Source organism: Natator depressus, chromosome 4 (genome assembly GCF_965152275.1).
Source record: "Natator depressus isolate rNatDep1 chromosome 4, rNatDep2.hap1, whole genome shotgun sequence".
In the NCBI taxonomy this organism is placed as follows: Eukaryota; Metazoa; Chordata; order Testudines; family Cheloniidae; genus Natator; species Natator depressus.
Window position 1 is genome coordinate 18,238,274 of NC_134237.1, and position 21,931 is coordinate 18,260,204.

At 42.0% G+C, this 21,931-nt stretch overlaps 1 long non-coding RNA gene across 1 annotated transcript in view; it reads left to right on the forward strand.

Moving 5' to 3' along the window:
* The first annotated feature begins 6,535 nt into the window (after nucleotides 1-6,535).
* Nucleotides 6,536-21,931, forward strand: part of LOC141986238 (uncharacterized) — a 152,953-nt gene continuing 137,557 nt past the window's right edge. Inside the window, exon 1 of the long non-coding RNA XR_012639236.1 lies at nucleotides 6,536-6,594. This is a non-coding gene — a long non-coding RNA (uncharacterized LOC141986238). The remainder of the gene's footprint in view (nucleotides 6,595-21,931) is intronic.

Genomic DNA, 21,931 nt, shown 5'->3' on the forward strand with positions numbered 1-21,931 from the left:
GAAATCATCCCAGCCGGGGCTTTGTCAAGCCTGACCTTAAAAACTTCAAAGGAAGGAGATTCCACCACCTCCCTAGGGAACGCATTCCAGTGCTTCACCACCCTCCTAGTGAAAAAGGTTTTCCTAATATCCATCCTAAACCTCCCCCACTGCAACTTGAGACCATTACTCCTCGTTCTGTCATCTGCTACCACTGAGAACAGTCTAGATCCATTCTCTTTGGAACCCTCTTTCAGGTAGTTGAAAGCAGCTATCAAATCCCCCCTCATTCTTCTCTTCCGCAGACTAAACAATCCCAGTTCCCTCAGCCTCTCCTCATAAGTCATGTGTTCCAGTCCCCTAATCATTTTTGTTGCCCTCCGCTGGATGTTTTCCAATTTTTTCACATCCTTCTTGTAGTGTGGGGCCCAAAACTGGACACAGTACTCCAGATGAGGCCTCACCAATGTCGAATAGAGGGGAATGATCACATCCCTCGATCTGCTGGCAATGCCCCTACTTATACATCCCAAAATGCCATTGGCCTTCTTGGCAACAAGGGCACACTGTTGACTCATATCCAGCTTCTCGTCCACTGTAACCCCTAGGTCCTTTTCTACAGATTTGCTGCCTAGCCACTCAGTCCCTAGTTTGTAGCGGTACATGGGATTCTTCCATCCTAAGTGCAGGACTCTGCACGTGTCCTTGCTGAACCTCATCAGATTTCTTTTGGCCCAATCCTCTAATTCGTTTAGGTCCCTCTGTATCCTATCTCTACCCTCCAGTGTACCTACCTCTCCTCCCAGTTTAGTGTCATCTGCAGACTTGCTGAGGGTGCAATCCACGCCATCCTCCAGATCATTAATGAAGATATTGAACAAAACCGGCCCCAGGACCGACCCTTGGGGCACTCCGCTTGATACCGGCTGCCAACTAGACATGGAGCCATTGATCACTACCCGTTGAGCCTGACGATCTAGCCAGCTTTCTATCCACCTTATAGTCCATTCATCCAGCCCATACTTCTTTAACTTGCTGGCAAGAATATTGTGGGAGACCATGTCAAAAGCGTTGCTAAAGTCAAGGAATAACACGTCCACCGTTTTCCCCTCATCTACAGAGCCAGTTATCTCATCATAGAAGGCAATTAGGTTAGTCAAGCATGACTTGCCCTTGGTGAATCCATGCTGACTGTTCCTGATCACTTTCCTCTCCTCTAAGTGCTTCAGAATTGATTCCTTGAGGACCCGCTCCATGATTTTTCCAGGGACTGAGGTGAGGCTGACTGGCCTGTAGTTCCCAGGATCCTCCTTCTTCCCTTTTTTAAAGATGGGCACTCCATTAGCCTTTTTCCAGTCATCCGGGACCTCCCCCGATCGCCATGAGTTTTCAAAGGTAATTGCCAATGGCTCAGCAATCACATCTGCCAACTCCTTTAGCACTCTCGGATGTAGCGCATCCAGCCCCATGGACTTGTGCTCGTCCAGCTTTTCTAAATAGTCCCGAACCACTTCTTTCTCCACAGAGGGCTGGTCACCTCCTCCCCATGCTGTGCTGCCCAGTGCAGGAGTCTGGGAGCTGACCTTGTTCGTGAAGACAGAGGCAAAAAAAGCATTGATTACATTAGCTTTTTCCACATCCTCTGTCACTAGGTTGCCTCCCTCATTCAGTAAGGGGCCCACACTTTCCTTGACTTTCTTCTTGTTGCTAACATACCTGAAGAAACCCTTCTTGTTACTCTTAACATCTCTTGCTAGCTGCAACTCCAAGTGTGATTTGACCTTCCTGATTTCACTCCTGCATGCCCGAGCAATATTTTTATACTCTTCCCTGGTCATTTGTCCAATCTTCCACTTCTTGTAAGCTTCTTTTTTGTGTTTAAGATCAGCAAGGATTTCACTGTTAAGCCAAGCTGGTCACCTGCCATATTTACTATTCTTTCTACACATCGGGATGGTTTGTCCCTGTAACCTCAATAAGGATTCTTTAAAATACAGCCAGCTTTCCTGGACTCCTTTCCCCCTCATGTTATTCTCCCAGGGAATCCTGCCCATCAGTTCCCTGAGGGAGTCAAAGTCTGCTTTTCTGAAGTCCAGGGTCCGTATTCTGCTGCTCTCCTTTCTTCTTTGTGTCAGGATCCTGAACTCGACCATCTCATGGTCACTGCCTCCCAGGTTCCCATCCACTTTTGCTTCCCCTACTAATTCTTCCTGGTTTGTGAGCAGCAGGTCAAGAAGAGCTCTGCCCCTAGTTGGTTCCTCCAGCACTTGCACCAGGAAATTGTCCCCTACACTTTCCAAAAACTTCCTGGATTATCTGTGCGCCGCTGTATTGCTCTCCCAGCAGATATCAGGGTGATCGAAGTCTCCCATGAGAACCAGGGCCTGCAATCTAGTAACTTCCGTTAGTTGCCCAAAGAAAGCCTTGTCCACCTCATCCCCCTGGTCCGGTGATCTATAGCAGACTCCCACCACGACATCACCCTTGTTGCGCACACTTCTAAACTTAATCCAGAGACTCTCAGATTTTTCTGCAGTTTCATACCGGACCTCTGAGCAGTCATACTGCTCTCTTACATACAATGCAACTCCGCCACCTTTTATGCCCTGCCTGTCCTTCCTGAACAGTTTATATCCATCCATGACAGTACTCCAGTCATGTGAGTTATCCCACCAAGTCTCTGTTATTCCAATCACATCATAATTCCTTGACTGTGCCAGGACTTCCAGTTCTCCCTGCTTGTTTCCCAGGCTTCTTGCATTTGTGATAGGCACTTGAGATAACTCGCTGATCGTCCCTCTTTCTCAGTATGATGCAGGAGCCCTCCCGTCTCACGCTTTCCTGCTCCTGCTTCCTCCTGGTATCCCACATCCCCACGTACCTCAGGGCTTTGGTCTCCTTCCCCTGGTGAACCCAGTTTAAAGCCTTCCTCACTAGGTTAGCCAGCCTGCTTGCAAAGATGCTCTTCCCTCTCTTCGTTAGGTGGAGCTCGTCTCTGCCTAGCACTCCTCGTCCTTGGAACACCATCCCATGGTCAAAGAATCCAAAGCCTTCTCTCCGACACCACCTGCGTAGCCATTCGTTGACGTCCACGATTCAACAGTCTCTACCCTGGCCTTTTCCTTCCATGGGGAGGATGGACGAGAACACCACTTGCGCCTCAAACTCCTTTATCCTTCTTCCCAGAGCCACATAGTCTGCAGTGATCCGCTCAAGATCATTCTTGGCAGTATCATTGGTGCCCACGTGGAGAAGCACGAAGGGGTAGCGATCTGAGGGCTTGATGAGTCTTGGCAGTCTCTCTGTCACATCGTGAATCCTAGCTCTTGGCAAGCAGCAGACTTCTCGGTTTTCCCAGTCAGGGCAGCAGATAGATGACTCAGTCCCCCTGAGGAGAGAGTCCCCAACCACCACCACCCGCCTCCTTCTCTTGGGAGTGGTGGTCGTGCAACCCACATCCCTAGGACAGTGCATCTCATGCCTTCCAATTGGCGGAGTCTCTTTCTGTTCCCTTCCCTCAGATGTATCATCTAGTCCACTCTCCGCATTAGTCCCTGTGGAGAGAACATGAAAACGGTTGCTTACCTGTACCTGCACTGCTGGTACATGGACTTTCCCCTTTCTTCTTCTGGAGGTCATATGTTGCCAAATTTCTTCACCGTCCTTCTGTCCCCGCTGTGCAGCCTGCTCTGAATCTTCAGAATGTTGTGTCCATAGAAGCATATCCTGACATCTGTCCAGGAAATCTTCAGTTTCTTTTATGCAACGCAGGGTCGATACTTGTTTCTCCAGACCTTGAACCTTCTCTTCCAATATGGAGACCAGCTTGCACTTTGTACAGACAAAGTTGCTTCTGTCCTGTGGAAGAAAGACAAACATGGCACATCCAGTGCAGGTCACAACAGCTGAATGCTCCCCATCCATATTACCTTCCTTCTACGAGCTTCCTCAGGAGTTGTAGTAACTACTCAGAGAAGCCTGCAAGATGTAAGCCTCAGTGGGCTCTCCCCAGGCAAACTCCCTCTGTTAGCGTCTCTGCTGTTCTCCACTCAGCTGGTTTGCAGCTGACTGGCTTTTTTTTTTTAGGACATTTAACTTGCTGGTGCCAGAATCAAATGGAATATGGATTATCAGGAAGAGAGTATGGTGCTCTAGTGTTTGGGCGGGGGAAGGTTCAACTGGAAAAGTGGGACTTTGTGAGCCAGATTTTTTTCAAAGGTTTTTAGACACTTAAAGATGCAGACAGCTGCCTAGTGGTTTTTTCCAAAGCACCTAAGCAGGTTAGGTGCCTAGCTCCCGTTGGGAGTTTTTGTAAATCCCTTTGGCTCCTATTTGCATCACTAAGCACCTACATACCTTTGAAAATAAGACCCCATGAGGTTGCATCCCTGTAAAACGTAAAGGTATGAAGCTGTCACTGGATCAGTGCTTTTATAATTGCTATAAAAAGATAAATTTGATTGGATAATTACCTGGGGATTTTGTAAACCCAGAAACTGTCTTGCATTATCTGTTAAATATTTAGCCACCCATCAGTAATAGGAAACACAATGTCACTTCATTATCTTAAGCTATTTGTGATAGGTATTTTTGAAGTAGTGCATAGACCCAAGTCTAGGTCCAAATGTCTCCCCTGAAATGCCTGCGCACAGTTCCCACTGATGCTTACTGGAATTGCACATAGTTACCTGAGGGAAGAATATGTCCTCTAAATATCTGTACATTGTTATTGGCAGGAATTGGTCTGTGTAAATCTTGTCTGCCTTCTGTAACAACTTTGGGCACTTAACCCTTGATGATCCATTTAGTACACTGCACATATTGAATTAAATTGACTTATTTTTCAGAGACCAAGAGGAAGAGAAATCAGAAACCTCTAAAAGGAATTCAGCAACAGTATGACTTTTGGATAATGCAGAGCTTGAGTCCAAGGCATTGGAAAAAGTAGGATCTATTTCAATATATGTAAGTAGGCAGACACATGTGTGTGTGGATATATACGATATACTGGTTTCAGAGTAGCAGCCATGTTAGTCTGTATTCACAAAAAGAAAAGGAGGACTTGTGGCACCTTAGAGACTAACAAATTTATTTGAGCATAAGCTTTCGTGAGCTACAGCTCACTTCATCGGATGCATGTCATAGTATGGTGATGCATCGGATGCATAGATAGTATGGTGATGGGGGGTCATATTGGTACCCAAGACAGATGGGGTGCTAGGACAATGTTAGCTTTATGCTATCTGAGAGCTCTCTGTCCCTGCCATAGAAATTCTCAGCTGGCCATTTATGGCCAGAATGCAACTCAATGGCGAGCCTTCCTGCAGTCAAGTTTTGCCAGTATAAACATGAATTTTTGTTCTTACAGAAAACAGGTTTCCCAAGTCTCTTTCTGCAGGCATTCACACTTGGAACTCGATTATGAGTTAAACTTATTCAATCAGGGAACAGAAATAATAATGTGATATCCTTAATCAATTACACCTAATCAACACTGCTTGAATATCAAGCCACAGAGTCAAGGATACTGACCACAAATTTTCGCTGAGTAATTTTGAATAAATAAATTCAAGAAAATAACAATTCTGTTCAGATAGGAAAAAGAGCTACAATTCTTTGACTAAACTATTCATTATGAAATATTTGCTCCTCTGTGATCTCAGTGCTATCTGTTTTTTCTAAACTTAAAATCCTGGTGCAGGAAGCGGAAAACAGATTTAAAAGGCCTCATGCGAGATGGACAGGAAAGCAGGTAACTGACTGGTTAAGTTAAATTACAGTGGCAACATGGTGACTGTTAAATTATAGAGGCAGTCAATAGAAGCAAGCAGCCCTGAAAGTATCCTGCTCTGTGGGATGAAAAGCACAGAAATAAACAGCATATTGTCAGCAAGTAATTTTTTTCTGGCCACCTTTGGACCATTTAGCAGCACAAATGACATTTTTATGAACATTGCACAGCAAACAAACAGATAACGATCAGCTTTTCATAGTTAGGTGTAATAAATTTGACAGATTGGTCTGTGCCTTGTTTACACATATGTGCAAATATCTTGTGTACATGCAAATCATGTATTTGCATATATATAAATGTGTGCACATCAAGTATTTGTGCATCTATCTATCATCACTATAGTATCTGAGCACCAACTTAGGCACCTAAAAATGTGTGTGTAAAGTTCAGCCCCTCTCTCCCCGCAACTAACTTTGAGCAGCAACCTCTTAAAAAAAAAAAATTCCTGGATACCCTGATGATCCACACTTTTGTGGCTAAAATACTTAGCAAGATCACGGTGCTGTTTTGTATAGAGCTGGGTGGGCCTGAAGGAAACCTGCCTAGTGAGAAGGCATAAGGGTTTTCCCAGTTCAGGGCTGACCAATGAGCATTCCAAGAGCCAAGCCACCCTTTTTTGTAAATGGAGGATGAAGACGTAGCCAATCAGCTGTGGAGGCTTGTTGCTATTGAATTCAGACAACAGTTATTTTGTATTCTCTACAGTGATCACCATAAAAAAAGTGGAGGAAGGATGGCCTTCTGGTTAAAACACTGGATTGGGACTCAGGAAACCTGAGTTGAATTCCTGGTTGTGCCATTCACTTCCTGTATGACCTTGGGTAAGTCACTTAATCTGTTCGTGTCTCATTTCCATATCTGTGAAATAGGGATGATAATAATAGAACTTCTCTTCCTCACAGGGGTCTGGTGAGGTTAAATTCATTAATGTTTATCAGGTGCTTTGATATTATGGTGATGGGGACTATAAAAGTAGAGAGACAGAGAGTCAACATTTACCATAGTTACTATATGATGGGATCGGAGACACCTTCATGATTTCTGATGCAAAGTATAGGGATAAACAGAAGTCTATGAAGACTTAGACATCACTGTGCAGTAATGGTTTTTCTCTATTTTCACTTTTATCCATAATGAGACTATGTCAGAATCTCACTTGACATGACATCAGGGCCAGATAATGAGGCAATTTCTAAATGGTCTCTGACGGCCAGCCCCTAGCTCCTGCATCTTTCTTTATTTTAAGTGTTATTAATCATTTCATCACACATCCTTCTGTAACAATGAGTGAAACAAAGTCCATGAGGAAAAACACTTCTTTTAACAGCATGTACAAGAAAATTATTTAGGGCCCTGAAGAGGTAACAAAAAGACCTCTGGGGCTTAGAACAAAACAGAATAGGTCACGAGACTTCAAAACAAATGAAAGGGGGTTTTCCCTAGCCTCATTTACAATTACTCAGAAAGCAGATATGGCAGGCATATATTCTAAACTAATCAGATTACAGTGGCATTCAACTGAGTAGCTCATCCTCAGCATCAAGCTCACAGCTATAAAGAGCAAAGCTTAAACTTGAACAAAGTCAAATTGCTTCTCCTGGCATAATTTGTAATTATTTAAATAGCAATACTACAGATAATGAATTCAAAGTTAATCAAATTGTTGTACCAATGAACTTCGTAGATCATCTTCAATATCAAGCTCACAGGATCCATTCTGGTCAACTGTCTAAAAAGAAAAGCCTAATATTCATCAAAACTATAGTCTATTTGGTTTTACTGATCTGTGTCAAGATGAGGTTTAGCTGGAAATAAAACAGAAGTGCCAAAGGACTACATGTGCACTCTGAGAATCAAATAGCCTTTTTCTCCATTGTTCAGTTCTGGTTTTTGATGTCTCTGGAACTATACAACCCTTTTTATTTTGAAAATAGAATTTCACCTTTTCTTCTCTTCCTGTCCTGGTTTATTAGTCTTTCATGGTCCAGGGGTGAAAAAGAAAGATGTTTATAATCATACATGTAATGGATTTTCCCAAAAGAATTGAAAGAGAGAAATGAAATAGTTTTGATAGGTGATGGGAAGGATTTAAAATCACTGATATAATTTAAAGTTTTAAACATAAAATTTTACAGATATTTCCCTTCAAAATCTCCAAGAAAACCCAAAGTTCTCTCATTTTCTGTGGGGTCCCCAACCTTGCATAGTGTCACGGAGACTCTTCTGTATCTGTTCCAGGCTGTTCCCTATAACTACTTTTTTTTTTTCCCATCAAGGTGCCTATAAGATGGCAGTGAAGTTCAGTGTAGCCCTTATTATTATACTAAAATACCCGTAGCCTACACAAAGTAGACTAGATTTATTATTATATTGGACGGCAGCACCACTATAGTTAAGAAGATTACATCACAACTGCGGTTTGAAAGTCAACATTTCAAAAGTCCTCTGGACATGTTAAAACAAGTTCCTTTGAAATTTGGTGTGCCTGAAGAAGGTGAAGGGTAGGGTTGGTGACACAAATTTGGGGTCATTTAATGTACTGGTTGTGGAAATATAAGCCCCCTAAAATATCCATTTTTCAACAAGTTTCTAAATGGGCTGGTTTTGGGGCAGAGCTAGTGATCAAACTATTTCTGTGAAGTGAGTAAAAATGATCTCAATCTATCAAGTTTTATTCAAGATAGTGCATGGCATGCACTACATCTTTGGGAAAACCAAATTGAGAATGGTCTTAAGAAAATACAGATTTTTACAGTGCGCATGCGCCAAGACTGAAAAATGGCTAGAGGGTTTCCATTCCTACCATTTTATGTGCTCTAAAGCTTGACTCTTGTAAGTGCTGTAAAATCTAAATGGTTACTCAGATCACTTTGAAACATAGTGTGCCTCATTGAAGTGCATGGTAATGTTAGTGATCCAAATTTTGGGTCATTTGACTGAAGGGTCCCACGATTACAGCCACCCCTCAAAAAACTCCACTTTCCTTCTGCAGCCTTGTACTGTTAAACTGAGAAACCAGATCAGGTACAACGTGGGTAAGAGATTCCCTGGCCCAAGCAGACCTGAGGTGGCTGCTGTGTGGGGGGAGGGAAGAGCAGGGAGCAGAAGGGGTGGCAGGGTGTGGACCAGAATTTGCCCCCCTTCAAGAAATATCAGACTTGGCACCATTGATTCTTACTTGGCAGCTTAAATGGTTTTAAATCAGAAGTCAAATAATTTAATAGGAAAATGTACTGCAAAAAGGTACATGTTTGGGGTTGAGCGGTAACCATTCAACAAAGGGAAACTGTGTTTCCCTCTCTACATTATCTCTCTGGGTAAAAGTCTTCATTTTAACTGAAGAGACATAGTTCCCCTCCCAGCTCCCATGCATTGGGAATGATCCTGCCATCCAGGGCAATCAGTAGTAAAACTCTCTTAAGTTCAATGGGAACAGGACTGATCCCAATATGAACCCTTCCTATAGCTCATGTTTTTGAGGGTGTACTGGGCAGGGGGAGGGGTGATGAGAAAGTGGGAGATATGAGCAATGAAAAATCTTAAGCCATTGTACCACATTACCTCATTCACTGAGGGGGGAGGGAAAGAAAACTGGCCTGGGTAATGGATCTGTGAAGTGCTAGTGTGCAAGCATATGTGCTTGAAGCATCTGAGTGTTAACACATGGTCTCCCTATCAAAGGTCTGTATATGAAACTCAGCTGCTAGAGTGACAGAAGATTTTGTGTTGTTAACGCACACTTAATTAAAATACCAACTGAAATCCAAGTCTGAATCCCACAGTTTGTGTTAGCTGATAACACTCAATCACTTCTAATTACAGTTAATACAGCTTTAAAATAATATTTTGTTGTAATAAGGGTCCCAGTATGACAACTAAGAGCTGGCACCCAGTGCAGGAATCACAGGAAAGGATGTAAATGCATCGGGGGGCTCACAAGGCTGCTTTTACTTCACACTAAAGCTTCCCTCAGCAGCCCTAAAAATATATATCTGGGATTCAATAGTCTGCAAGGAAAAAATTGAGTCAAATATTCATTAATATTTATACCTCCAACAATGAAATGTGCTTTAAGAAATTAACTAGACAATGGCGAGGTCACCTTCAATAAACTACTCACTCTCATGTTCTGGGCAGAAGAACCCATGGTATATACCCCTATTTATTTTAGAGGCTCCAATCCTGCAAAGCACTTACAGGAATGTGTAACTTTCAGAATGGGAGTATTTCCTTGAAATCAGTGGGGCTAACTCATGTGCCTGAAGTCTGGTATGTGCTTGTGGTTTTTACAGGAACAGTATCCTAATCATGCTGAAACACTAACCTTGATTACTGTTTTCTAACACTAGTAATTACTAGGGATCTATCTTAGGCTATGACTGCATTGCTAGAAAGGTGTGATTTTTACAGCGAAATAACTAACACACATTTCAGAGTAGCAGCCGTGTTAGTCTGTATTCACAAAAAGAAAAGGAGTACTAGTGGCACCTTAGAGACTAACCAATTTATTTGAGCATAAGCTTTCGTGAGCTACAGCTGTAGCTCACGAAAGCTTATGCTCAAATAAATTGGTTAGTCTCTAAGGTGCCACTAGTACTCCTTTTCTTTTAACACACATTTGCGATCTGAATGACAGACACTTTTTACTTCAAATGTAGTTAGGTGAAATTAACACCATACCCCATCCACACCTGGGGTTGACCTCACCTAGCTACATGGAGGGAAAAACTACAGAACCTTGTATTCGGTAGGATTTTAGAGTGGGATAGTTAATGCAAATTAGTTATTTTGTTGTAAAAACACATCTTTTGGGGCAGTGAAGACATAGCCCTCATTTTATGTATCAAACCTATCAGCATTCTAACTAAGCAGTAACAGAAGACAGTGAAAGGGAGAAGTGATTACATTTCTCAAATGTTGTAGGTCCAAGCCTTGTACCAGCACATATGCGTTAAAATGTCCCCCCCCCCCCCGAGAAAATCACATCATGGTGTTTTTATGTTACTTTTGTTACTTTCTTCCACTGGTGACTCTTTTAAAAACACGCAGTGAGTGTCTTATGAAACTTTAATAACACTTTTTATTGACGTATCAGATCTTTTCAGAGGTTTTGTGTTGAATCTATTTCCTGAAATCTCTCAAAGCTTTTAGCTGGTCATATCTAATGTCTATGCTATATGTTTATGACTATAAAATTATATGTTGCAAAAAACACATGACATTTCTTATGTGATATTCAGACAATTTCAAATTAAAACCCTTTACCCTTCTTGCTGAGGAGCTCAGATGACCTAATGGTCCAAATGATGGTATAGCTGATCTCCTCTGGTTGTGGATCTAATTGCATAGAAAAAAGGAAAGGTCAATAGACAGAAATATCTTTGAACAGATAGAAGAAAAGAACCTGAGATAGTCAGGGCTCTGGCATTCACCATTTGTTGTTGTTTTGTTTTACTTTGGTCACAACTTTGGATGTCAGCTGAGCAACAATTTCACCCCTGGATTCTGAAATGCCAAAAAAATCACCAGAATTATTCTGTCAAGTAACGGTTTTATTTTTGAGTGGGAGAAACTAAGAGCTCTGTTCCTCACTATCAATTTGTTTTTCTAATTTTGTAGAGTCATATTTTAATGCCTGAAGAGAACATTGTGATCATCTAGTCTGACCTCAGGTCAAAGAACCTAATCCAATAATTTCTGCATTCATGTAGTGACAGCTAGATACTTTGGTGATGTGTGCTTTAGAAATAATAAAAAATAATTAGCATTATTTATCCCATGTGAGGTCTCCTCTCCCTCCACCTCCACAAATGCATACTTTTCATAAGTAGTGTGTATCATTCTGAAATTGCTTGTATTTTTAGAATTGCTACATATGGAGAAGCATCAACAAAAAATAAGTATCTCCCCTTCTCCTGAATCTTATTCAAACTGAACAATTTCATGAATTATTATATAGTTTACAGCAGTGGTGGACAAACTACAGCCCACAGGCCAGATCCACCCCGCCAGCTGTTTTACACCTGCCCTTGAGTTCCCACTGGGGAGCGGGCTCTGGGGCTTTCCCTGCTCCAGAGCTCCAGCCGGGAAGCAGGGTTGGGGGCCGCTCCACGCAGCTCCCAGAAGCCATAGCATAGCTGACCTCCGGCGCTCCAATGGGAGCTGCAGAGGCAGTGCCTGCGGATGGGGCAGCGCGCAGAGCCACCTGGCCATGCCTCCGTGTAGGAGCTGGAAAAGGGACATGCTGCTGCTTCTGGGAGCTGCTTGAGGTAAGCACCATCCAGAGCCTGTACCCCTGAGCCTCTCCCCACACTCCAATCCCCTGGCCCAGCCATGATCCCCCTCCTGCTCTCCAAACCCTTCAGTCCCAGCCCATAGCACCCTCTTATACCCCAAACTCCTCATCCCCAGCCCCACCCCAGAGCCCACACCCCCAGCTGGAGCCCTCACCCCCCACCCCCACACTCCACTCCCCCGTCCCAGCCTGGAGCCCCCTCCCGCACCCTGAACTCCTCATTTCTGACCCCACGCTGGAGCCTGCACCCACAACCAGAGTCCTCACCCCCTCCCACACCCCAACCCCAATTTTCTGAGTATTCATGGCCCGCCATACAATTTCTATTCCCAGATGTGGCCTTCAGGCCAAAAATTTGCCCATCCCTGGTTTACGGGGATGTTTAGGTGGCTTGTTCCATTTTTCAGTTGGAAATGGAATAAGATAAAGGGAAAACAGATATTAGAGGAAGTGAGAAATTCAGTCCTGTCACAAGTCCACTAATTTCAATAGACTTTTGTCCTTTTATATCAGGGCTGAATTTTGGCCCAAAGATTCTGTTTGACCTGATTGGTGGAATATAATAGTCCAAGTGGATTCAGAAGTGGTGTTCAGTTTCAAAGTTGGGATGCTTATCCAAAGCTTGGGTCTAATCCTGTGAGGAGCTGAGTGCCCTCTATTGCCCTAGAAGTTCATGAGTGCTAGAAGTTCACGCATTTTGATGCATTGGGTCATTATCTGGACTATATGAACTTATTGAGTGTACATCACTGGGGCTGGAAATGTCACATGGTATTTTCTGGTCCTTTCAAGCTGTAAATACTACAAGAACTGCCTTGCTTATGTATTTAAGCGCTTGCCCTTGAGGTCCTACTTGGAATCCAGAAAGGCAGAGCTCCAGAGTGATAAAAACAATGGAACTTTTCAAATCTCAAAATAGATTTAATTTGGGTTCAATCAGAGTTTGGGGCAAAGGTTTGGGATCTTTGTTATTTGAATCCAGCCAGATGGCTCACTCCCCTCAACTTTCAATGTCAAAGATCAGCAGAATTGGCTTGCAGGTCCATTTAAAAAAACCCCTCACTTCATGCTTTGGCAATTTTTAAAAGCTCTTTTAAAAAAATAACTTCCCGCAGGTTCCAGGACCACTATCTCTCTAGCTTAAGTAGTTATACATTTATTTAAAAACACAAAACAAAATGCAATATCAACATATACATCTTTTTCACCACCATTGCAACCAAAACAAAAATTATCATGTAAATCATTACTGAAACCCTTCCAGAACATGAAAGTTATTCTGGCATCTTATTGAAGGTTAACTTTAGCATTCTGGAAGGATTTCAATAGTAATGAAATGGACAGTAAAGTGAGTAAAGCTACATTCCTGGAGGATAATGCTGGCATGATGGAAAGATTTCCGTAGTAGGCTAAAGGGCAGAAAAATTATTTCTGAAGTATTCTTGAAGGATAATTTTAATAATCTAGAAGTATTTTAAAAATAGTTCTTCTGTGGTGATAAAATCTATATGGCACATCCCTGAAAGGTAATTCATTTTTCCAAATAACAAGGTAAATCATCAAATGTGTAAAGTCCATTCCTAGAAAACTACATCTTTAAAAAAACAGTTGTTAAAGTATTTAAATCTAGATTCTGCTAAGGCACCCTTGACAAAATTCCCAAAAGATAAAAGGTGACATTCACCCCAAGCAGAGGGCCAGCGCAAGAACTGTGCACCATGTAAGTCAAAAGATGGCATACCCTAAGTCCCCATGTAAGCCTACACTGTAATTTAAGGTATAATTGTAGCACCCTTAAGCAGAGTATAAGGTATTCCAGTGAGGAGAGTTCTGATAGAGCAAGCAGAGGAAGAGGCCCTGGGCAAGGCAGTGAAGAGGAATTTTAATAACCGGACCAGGTTCTTGCTCAATTCTCTTGGGGCCCCAGAGCTAGAGATTCTAGTCTAGAGTGGGAAAGAACTGGGGCCATGAGAGAGACTGTACGACTGGCTTATTTTCTAACTTTTGTCCTGGAAGGAGTGAGGTTTTATATTTAGCTGTAGGACTGAACTACTCAACCAGTGAGAGGGAAATGGAGGCAGTGGACACTTCTGCGTGGTGAAAGGTAAGCTACTGCTACATTGCCTCTTTTCATATAAGCTTCTTCTTCCTTCTTTATTGTACTTGAATGACTTTGTTTTCAGTTGGGCTACTACATCATAATTTTGTTTTGTACAAAGTACAGCAATTATCCATAAGACAGATTTTTAAAAAGTAACTATTTCCTTTGCTTTCAATATCTCTAACAAAAAACATTCTCAGACAAAAATTAACAAAACACACACATTATTATTATTATTTATTTTATTAATTTGTGGTAGCACCCACTACGTGGTAGGTATTTTCCAAATACTTAAAAAGGAAAGTCCTTGTTCCAAGAACCCTACCATCTAAGGCCAAAACAAGTAACACACATATGAATTCAATAAATACCTCTATTATTAGAAAATTCTCATAAGAATAATTTCTAAGTATTGTAACAAATCCTCATTTGTACCCTGTTAAAATCAGTCCTGATTGGCTTTCACTCATCAACAGTGGGGAGTGTTTTATTCTAAAAGACACAAGATGACACTGGTTCCTTCCTGACTTATGTAGATTGATTATATGGGCAAACATTAGGCTCAGACATGAGGTTCTCTTTTCTGTTCAGCTAAGAATCCAACAGTTTGGAAATTGAATAGGAAATGTCACCAGTCAGGTTCTCCTGAAGGGCAAGTTCTACCGGGGGTTGACTATCTGTCTTATAGTGTTTCAACTCTTAAGTTCCAGCTGAAGCTGGGAAGAGTCGAGGCATGTAGAAACTAAATAATATAATTTAGAAACTAATAATATAATTAACCAAACTTTCCAGCCCCACTAAAGTTTTATTTGGTTTGAATAAAATTTTGGACAGCAGATCTAGCTGGTCTGTCTCTCTCTCTCTATATATATATTGAATTGCGCTATTAATCGTGATTAATTTTTTAAATCGCTTGACAGACCTAATATATATATATATAATAAAAGTTTTATTTGGTTTGAATAAAAGTTTGGACAACAGATCTAGCCGGTCTATATAGTATTGGTCATAGTATTTCCAGTTTAGTCAACCCCAGGTAGCACTAGCTCTTCAGGAGAACCTGACTGGTGAAGTCTCCTATTCAATTTCCAGACTATTGGATTCCAGACTGTTCTCTATATAGACCGGCTAGATCTGTTGTCCAAAATTTTATTCAAACCAAATAAAACTTTCATTATAATATATATAATATTATATAATATATAACACATTATTATATATATTTTTTAAAAATAATCGCAATCGTGATTAATCACACTGTTAATAATAGAACATCATTTATTTAAATATTTTAGGATGTTTTCTACATTTTCAAATATATTGATTTCAATTAAAACACAGAATGCAAAGTGTACACTGCTCACTTTATATTTATTTTTGATTACAAGTATTTGCACTGTAAAAAAACCAAAAGAAATAGTATTTTTCAATTTGCCTAACACAAGTACTATAGTGCAATCTCTTTGTCATGAAAGTTGACCTTACAAATGTAGAATTATGTACAAAAAACCTGCATTCAAATTTAAACCAACGTAAAATTTTAGAGCCTGCAAGTCCACTTGTTTGTCTTAGCCATTGGCTGAACAAGAAGTAGGACGGGGTGGACTTATAGGCTCTGAAGTTTTACATTGTTTTGTTTTTGAGTGCAGTTCTGTAACAAAAAAAAAATCTACATTTGTAAATTGCACTTTCACGATAAAGAGATTGCACTACAGTATTTGTATGAGGTGAATTGAAAAATACAATTTCTTTTGTTTATCATTTTTACAGTGCAACTATTTATAATAAAAAATAATATACACTTTGATTTCAATTACAACAGAATACAATATATATGAAAATGTAGAAAAACATCCAAAATATTTAATAAATCTCAACTGGTATTCTTTTGTTTAACAGTGCGATTAAAACTGTGATTAATCACGATTAATTTTTTTGTGTTAATCGCGATAAATTTTTTTGAGTTAATCAAGTGAGTTAGCTGCGATTAATTGACAGCCCTAATATGTATATAGTATACTATATATATACATATATATATATTCCCTTCCTCCCTCCCCCATCTAGTACACCCATTTCAGGTGCATTGTGCTGGGCACAAGTGGTTCAACACAATCACTTCAGAACATTTGAATGCAAACTATTAATGTACTGGGGGGTGCCCCCATGTTTTGCAACATTCCTGGAAATCTTTCCCTTGCTCCCACACCCACATCTAAGGTTGGTGAACTGATTTGGATTAAATCAACCCTTGCTGCCCTGCTTGGGTGAACTGGGCAAGTGACAGTCTTAACCTGTAAGTAAATGCTGTAGTTTTCCAGAGGAGATCAATTAATCCAGTCTTTAAGAAATGGTACAAAACCTTCCTCTTCGAAAAAGCCTTTTCCCCGTAAGAATTACACAACACTGACACCTCCTTTTACATACAATCCCGATAACAAAAAAAAAGTAAATTAACAAAATCTTTTTAAAAAACCCTCCAACCCTAACCATGCAGAGTTTTGACTCTGAAAAGAAAGAGGTGCCAAAGACTCCATTAGGGATTTCACTGTTGCTAATGATTTTACATGGAAGTTTCTCAAATACTATGGTGATGGGCAGAAGTATAAAACCCCTTAGATAGAATGTTTACAGATGGCAAATTTCAAATGCACTTTCCATGGGCGCTCACACAGGAAACTTGATGCTAGGAGCCATGCATTGACTGATCACACATCTCAGAGTTCCAATAGTGAATACTTATAATGAGCTGCTCACAAATGATCTACACATCAAGAATTATTCACAGAAATTATTTGGTGAATCATTTTGAATGATGAATATATTCAACAAAATTGCAATCTGCTTGCAAATTGGGGCTGGTGCAGGGAATGGTGAAAGGGTCTAATACATTATTTGCCATGAAATATCTGTCCAGATCTAATGGACATTATAGAATCATTTTCTCAAGAAGCATCTGTCAGACATGGTGACCCCTACCAATTGCAAATGCCCATGGATATTTTGCCCTGTCCATTCTATATATTCTCCAGAAATACTTCCCTTATCTTTTGCCTTTTAAGCCAGTTTACCAAAATCCAGGGTTTTCCCTTGTACATAGTGGGGTACTCTATTAGTTGCTCTGAATTCTGCAGTATCATTGTTGGAAGGTGCAGTGTTTTAGATCAGTACTGTAAAATACAGGAGCACTCTTTTTATAAGGGTTACTTATACACCCTTATAAAAAGGCTGCATCAGTTGGAGTATACCCAGCTGCTTTTCACATTTATGAAGTAGGAATTCACAGGTTCCAACAGTACCATCATTTGCATACCCTGAAGAGAGGAGATTAGATTTATCAGCTTTTTTTTTTAAATGGATATCCTTCAAGGACATCCCCCAGAAAGCAGAGGTCAGTGCAGTAAAGGTAGCTGCATTAATCATCTTCACATTTGAAATAAGGAAGAATAAATAAATAAACAGCAAAGCATCATGATCGTGTATCAAAGGGTCACTTTAGGTCCCACCCGGATTAAATATGATCAAGGATGTCAGGAGCAATGTCATGAATGTTTATATAAATGTTATTAGAAATAGGAGCATATACCTTACATTAAGCTATATAGTCATGCTATCAGTAATAACAGCACACATATGCAACAGTGTGTAGCGAGAGGGCGTGGCCTCCCTCTGAGACTGACAGGGAGGAACCACCGCCCATCCCCTGGTGGGCAGAGCTGGGACAGCCACACACCCCCACCGGAAGCAGAGGGGCAGGACACGAAGTATAAAAGGCAGGCCCTGCCGCTCAGTTGGGCCAGAGCCAGTGAAGGACACACAGATGCCTCTCACTTGTCGCTGGAGCGGGAACCCAAAGAGGACCTCTGCAGCACTGAGGACTCAGAGGAACTGCCAGAGCTGCCTGCCGACAGGGACGCCACGGAGCTACTGGGACTGCTGCTAGCTGTGTACCCCAAAGAGAGAAAGGATGCCCATGGAGTGAAGGTACCCCCAGGTCAGACTGGCAGAGTCCCTGGGGTGGGGGGTTACCTTCCTCTGCAGCATGGGGCACAGGACACTTGTAGGTTTAAACTACTGTAAATGGTGGATTCTCTGTAACTTGAAGTCTTTAAATCATTATCTGAGGACTTCAGTAACTCAGCCAGAGGTTAGGGGTCTATTTCAAGAGTGGGTGAGGTTCTGTGGCCTGCAGTGTGCAGGAGGTCAGACTACATGATCACGATGGTCTCTTCTGACCTTAAGGTCTGTCACATACTACCACTGGAAAACTCTCTGATGATACTTTGCGTTCATTGCCTATGCAAACTGGATTCAAATGAGATGAAAGGCTCCTTATTACTTCAGCAATCCACTGACCCATTCGGCCCTCTCCGAGCAGACCACCTTAAACAATTAACTTCTTTAATGGCAGGCCACTAGAAGGGTGAGTCTGTCAATGACCACTTCTGCTATAAGATCTTCCTACCTCATTAAAATACTTACTGGGGAGTCCTTTTTCAGTGGTAACATGCACATTTTTTATTTAAATATTGACTTTGCTTTGTAGATCTTGTTCTAAAACCAAAAAATCCCCATCACTGAGGTGAATAGGTTCATTGGTATTGCAATAACTGCATGGCACAGCTGAATCACAGGGTGCAAATGGACATGCTGAGCCTTGTTTTGAAAACAAGCCTCCCATTTTGCTCCTGCAAGTAACTGCCAGTGCAGTGTTGCAGGTAGAACTAATCACAAGCACAAATGAACTGCCTGACTGTGCCAGCAAATCAGGACATCCTAATTGCCATTGGTTGCACCAGCAGTGCCACTTTGTAGTGGCAGAATTGCAGGTACAAAATGGGAGGGCAGCTTTCAAAATGAGATCCAGTCTATTTATAAAGCTTAAATTTGTAGCAGTGTCTGCAGTTATCCAATCTTATAAATTAAGGCCTCAGTCTTGCAAAAATGTAGACAGTTGCATAACTTTTCACACATGAGTAGTTCCCCTGCAGTCAATGGAACTAGTAATGTGCATACAATTACATACACTGGTTCCTGGATAGGGTCCTTAGAGAATCTGGGTATGAGGATTGAAAACCTATTTTTTTTTAAAAAGGGCTGTTGTTAAAAATGGCCTTTTCTGAGACAACGCTTTTCACAAAACAGTGTCAACATTATCTAAATACGTCTGACATTTTTACCCAAATCATTTCCAAAATATTCCATTCCCTAAAATTTCTTCAGGAAAAAGCAGTTATTCAGTAAACACAAAATGTTGGTAAAATGTTTGTAAAAAATATCGCTGAAAATTTCATGAAAAACAGAAGATGGATCCATTTCAAGTTCCCGCATAACAGACAAAAATTTATGCATGAAATAATTGTCCTGTTTTTCAGCCAGATCTGGTATTTACTGAGCAAGAACAGTAACCACTTCTCATCCTTGTATATTTTAGGCATTTCATTTAATTTTTATTTATAACCACTGGAAGCAATTTGAAGCTATTCTGGGATGGATGGCTACCTAAGTTCTTTTGTTTAAATTTGTTTTTGAGTTGTCAAATTATTTAAAAGTGTTTTTTTACTGACAATTTTTAAAAAGCTAATTTGGTTTGTTGAGGTTATTTTTATTTATGTATTAACAAATTTGCTTCTGGGTTGATACCCATGAGTGGTAGGTTTTATAATGGAAATGCTGAGACAACCTTAAATATAGCCACACCAGCAAGCACTATTCTAACAACTCAGCTGAATAAATACCAGGCAGCATTTAGTTATTTTCCCAGGAACTGGATAAACAGCCACTTCCTTTTTAGTGTCTCTTTTTAAAGGAAAAGTTCCATGGCCAGCTAATTGTCACTATAAAATCTTCTATTTAAAAGAAAAAATCTTTTGTTTTGTTTATTTTACAAAATCTTTGTGGCTCCATATTAGCCATGTAAAAAACCCCAAAACAAATAAACCTATTTGCCAATGAGCTACATCTTGACCTATTTCAAAATGCACTGTTTCTAAATGCACAGTGAGCCTTTCATCTGAAAACAAGAGACAGGCCCAGCCAAAATATTCAAATGCAGAATTAGATTTCAGAAGTCCAAGATTGCTCAGATGGGGAGTTTTGGTCCAGATCATTATTATGGCGGAGCTGAACATGACTCTGTAATTAAGTTTAAGTTGACTTATGTGCTTGAAGTAGGGACTCAACCTCTTTGGGTATGACTACGCTGCATCCTGGAGGTGTGATTCTGCTCCAGCTACTGTGATTAAAAATAGCAGTGTGAACATTGCAGCACTGTGACAGGCGTCGGTCGGTCCTCCGAGCCCCTAGGGGCGATGGAGAGCAAGGGTCTCCGTGGCAGGCCTCGGCCCCACCTCCCGTGCGTTGGGGAATTAGCGGGGAGGTGCGCCGGCCGGAGTCAGTGGCGCGCCCCTCAGGCCGGGGAGCGCCGGCAAGAGTCAGTGGCGCGCCCCTCAGGCCGGGGAGCGCCGGGGTAGGGGAACGCAGGCCCACCCAACTCCACTGCGTTCCAGCCCAGGGCCCTGACAGTGGTGGGAGGCGAAGGTCCCGCCGCTGGGTCAGCAGGGCAATCCGCACCCGCTGACCAAACACACCCACTCCACGGTGTAGTTGGGCCCCTGGGCTACTTCCTACCTGGTCTCTCTCAGGCGGGTCGCTCCGGTCCCTCCATCTCCTCCTGGTATTCCGCTGCGGGCAGCTCCGGAACCTCCATCTCCTCCGGGTAATCCGCCGCGGACAGCTCCGGTTCCTCCGGGTATTCCGCTGCGGGCCACCCCCGCTCCCCCTCGGTATCGGACTCACGCTGGCCCGGGCTGCAGTCAGGCCCCTCCAGGTCCTCTGGGTATTCAGCGGCCGGCAGCCCTGGTTGCCACAGGCCTTCTCCCCGGTCAGGCTCCTCCTTGCCCAGGGCTTCGCCTGGGTCAGCAGCAGGATCATGAGGGAGCAGCCTGTGTCTGTCTCCCTCCCTGGTGCTCTCTTCACTGGGCAGAGGGCCCCGCCCTTTGTACTTCCTGTCCCACCCTTCCCCTTCCGGGGATTGGCAGAAGCTTGGCCTGGCCCCGCCCACTCAGGCTCAGAGGGTGGCTCTTTACCCTCTGGTTCGGAGGGGAGCCTCCCTACAAGCACAGTGTGCTGCTTGAGCCAGCTGCCTGAATCCAAGCCCACCTAACTCCCAGATCTGAGCTCAGGTGGCTAGCCCGAGCCACCACCCATGCCACAACATCGACACCACTATTTTTTAGCATGCTAGCTGTCTACCCTTGCTGGGAATCATACCTCCCAACTGCAATGTAGATGTACCCTTTGTTAGGTATGAAGGATGAATTGTACCCTCCCCAAAACTACAGCACTTACCCTTTGAGTAGAGAATGAATTTTCTGAGAATTTACAAGTACATCCATTCATTAGTTTGAGTTTCAAAAAAAATTTTAAAATGGATACTTCAAGAAATTTAGCACTGGTATCAGATCTTTTTTTTTCTTTTTTTTTTTTTTTTGTGTCCCAAATTATCTTAACTGACTAATGCTCTCTAATCACACCATGAAGAAAGAAAACAGGGGGGGAAATCATGTAGGCCAGATCCTTGGGCTAGTGTAGATCAGCATAGCTCTACTTACTTCATTGGGAGCCATGCTGATTTACAACAATCTGCCCTGTGTCTTTAAAAATCAATTTAATCGAATCTGAAACTACAAAATGTGTAAAAGCTGGTTGGAATTTATATTTTTCCCCCACAGAAAATTTTATTTTTAGTTGAAAAACTGAA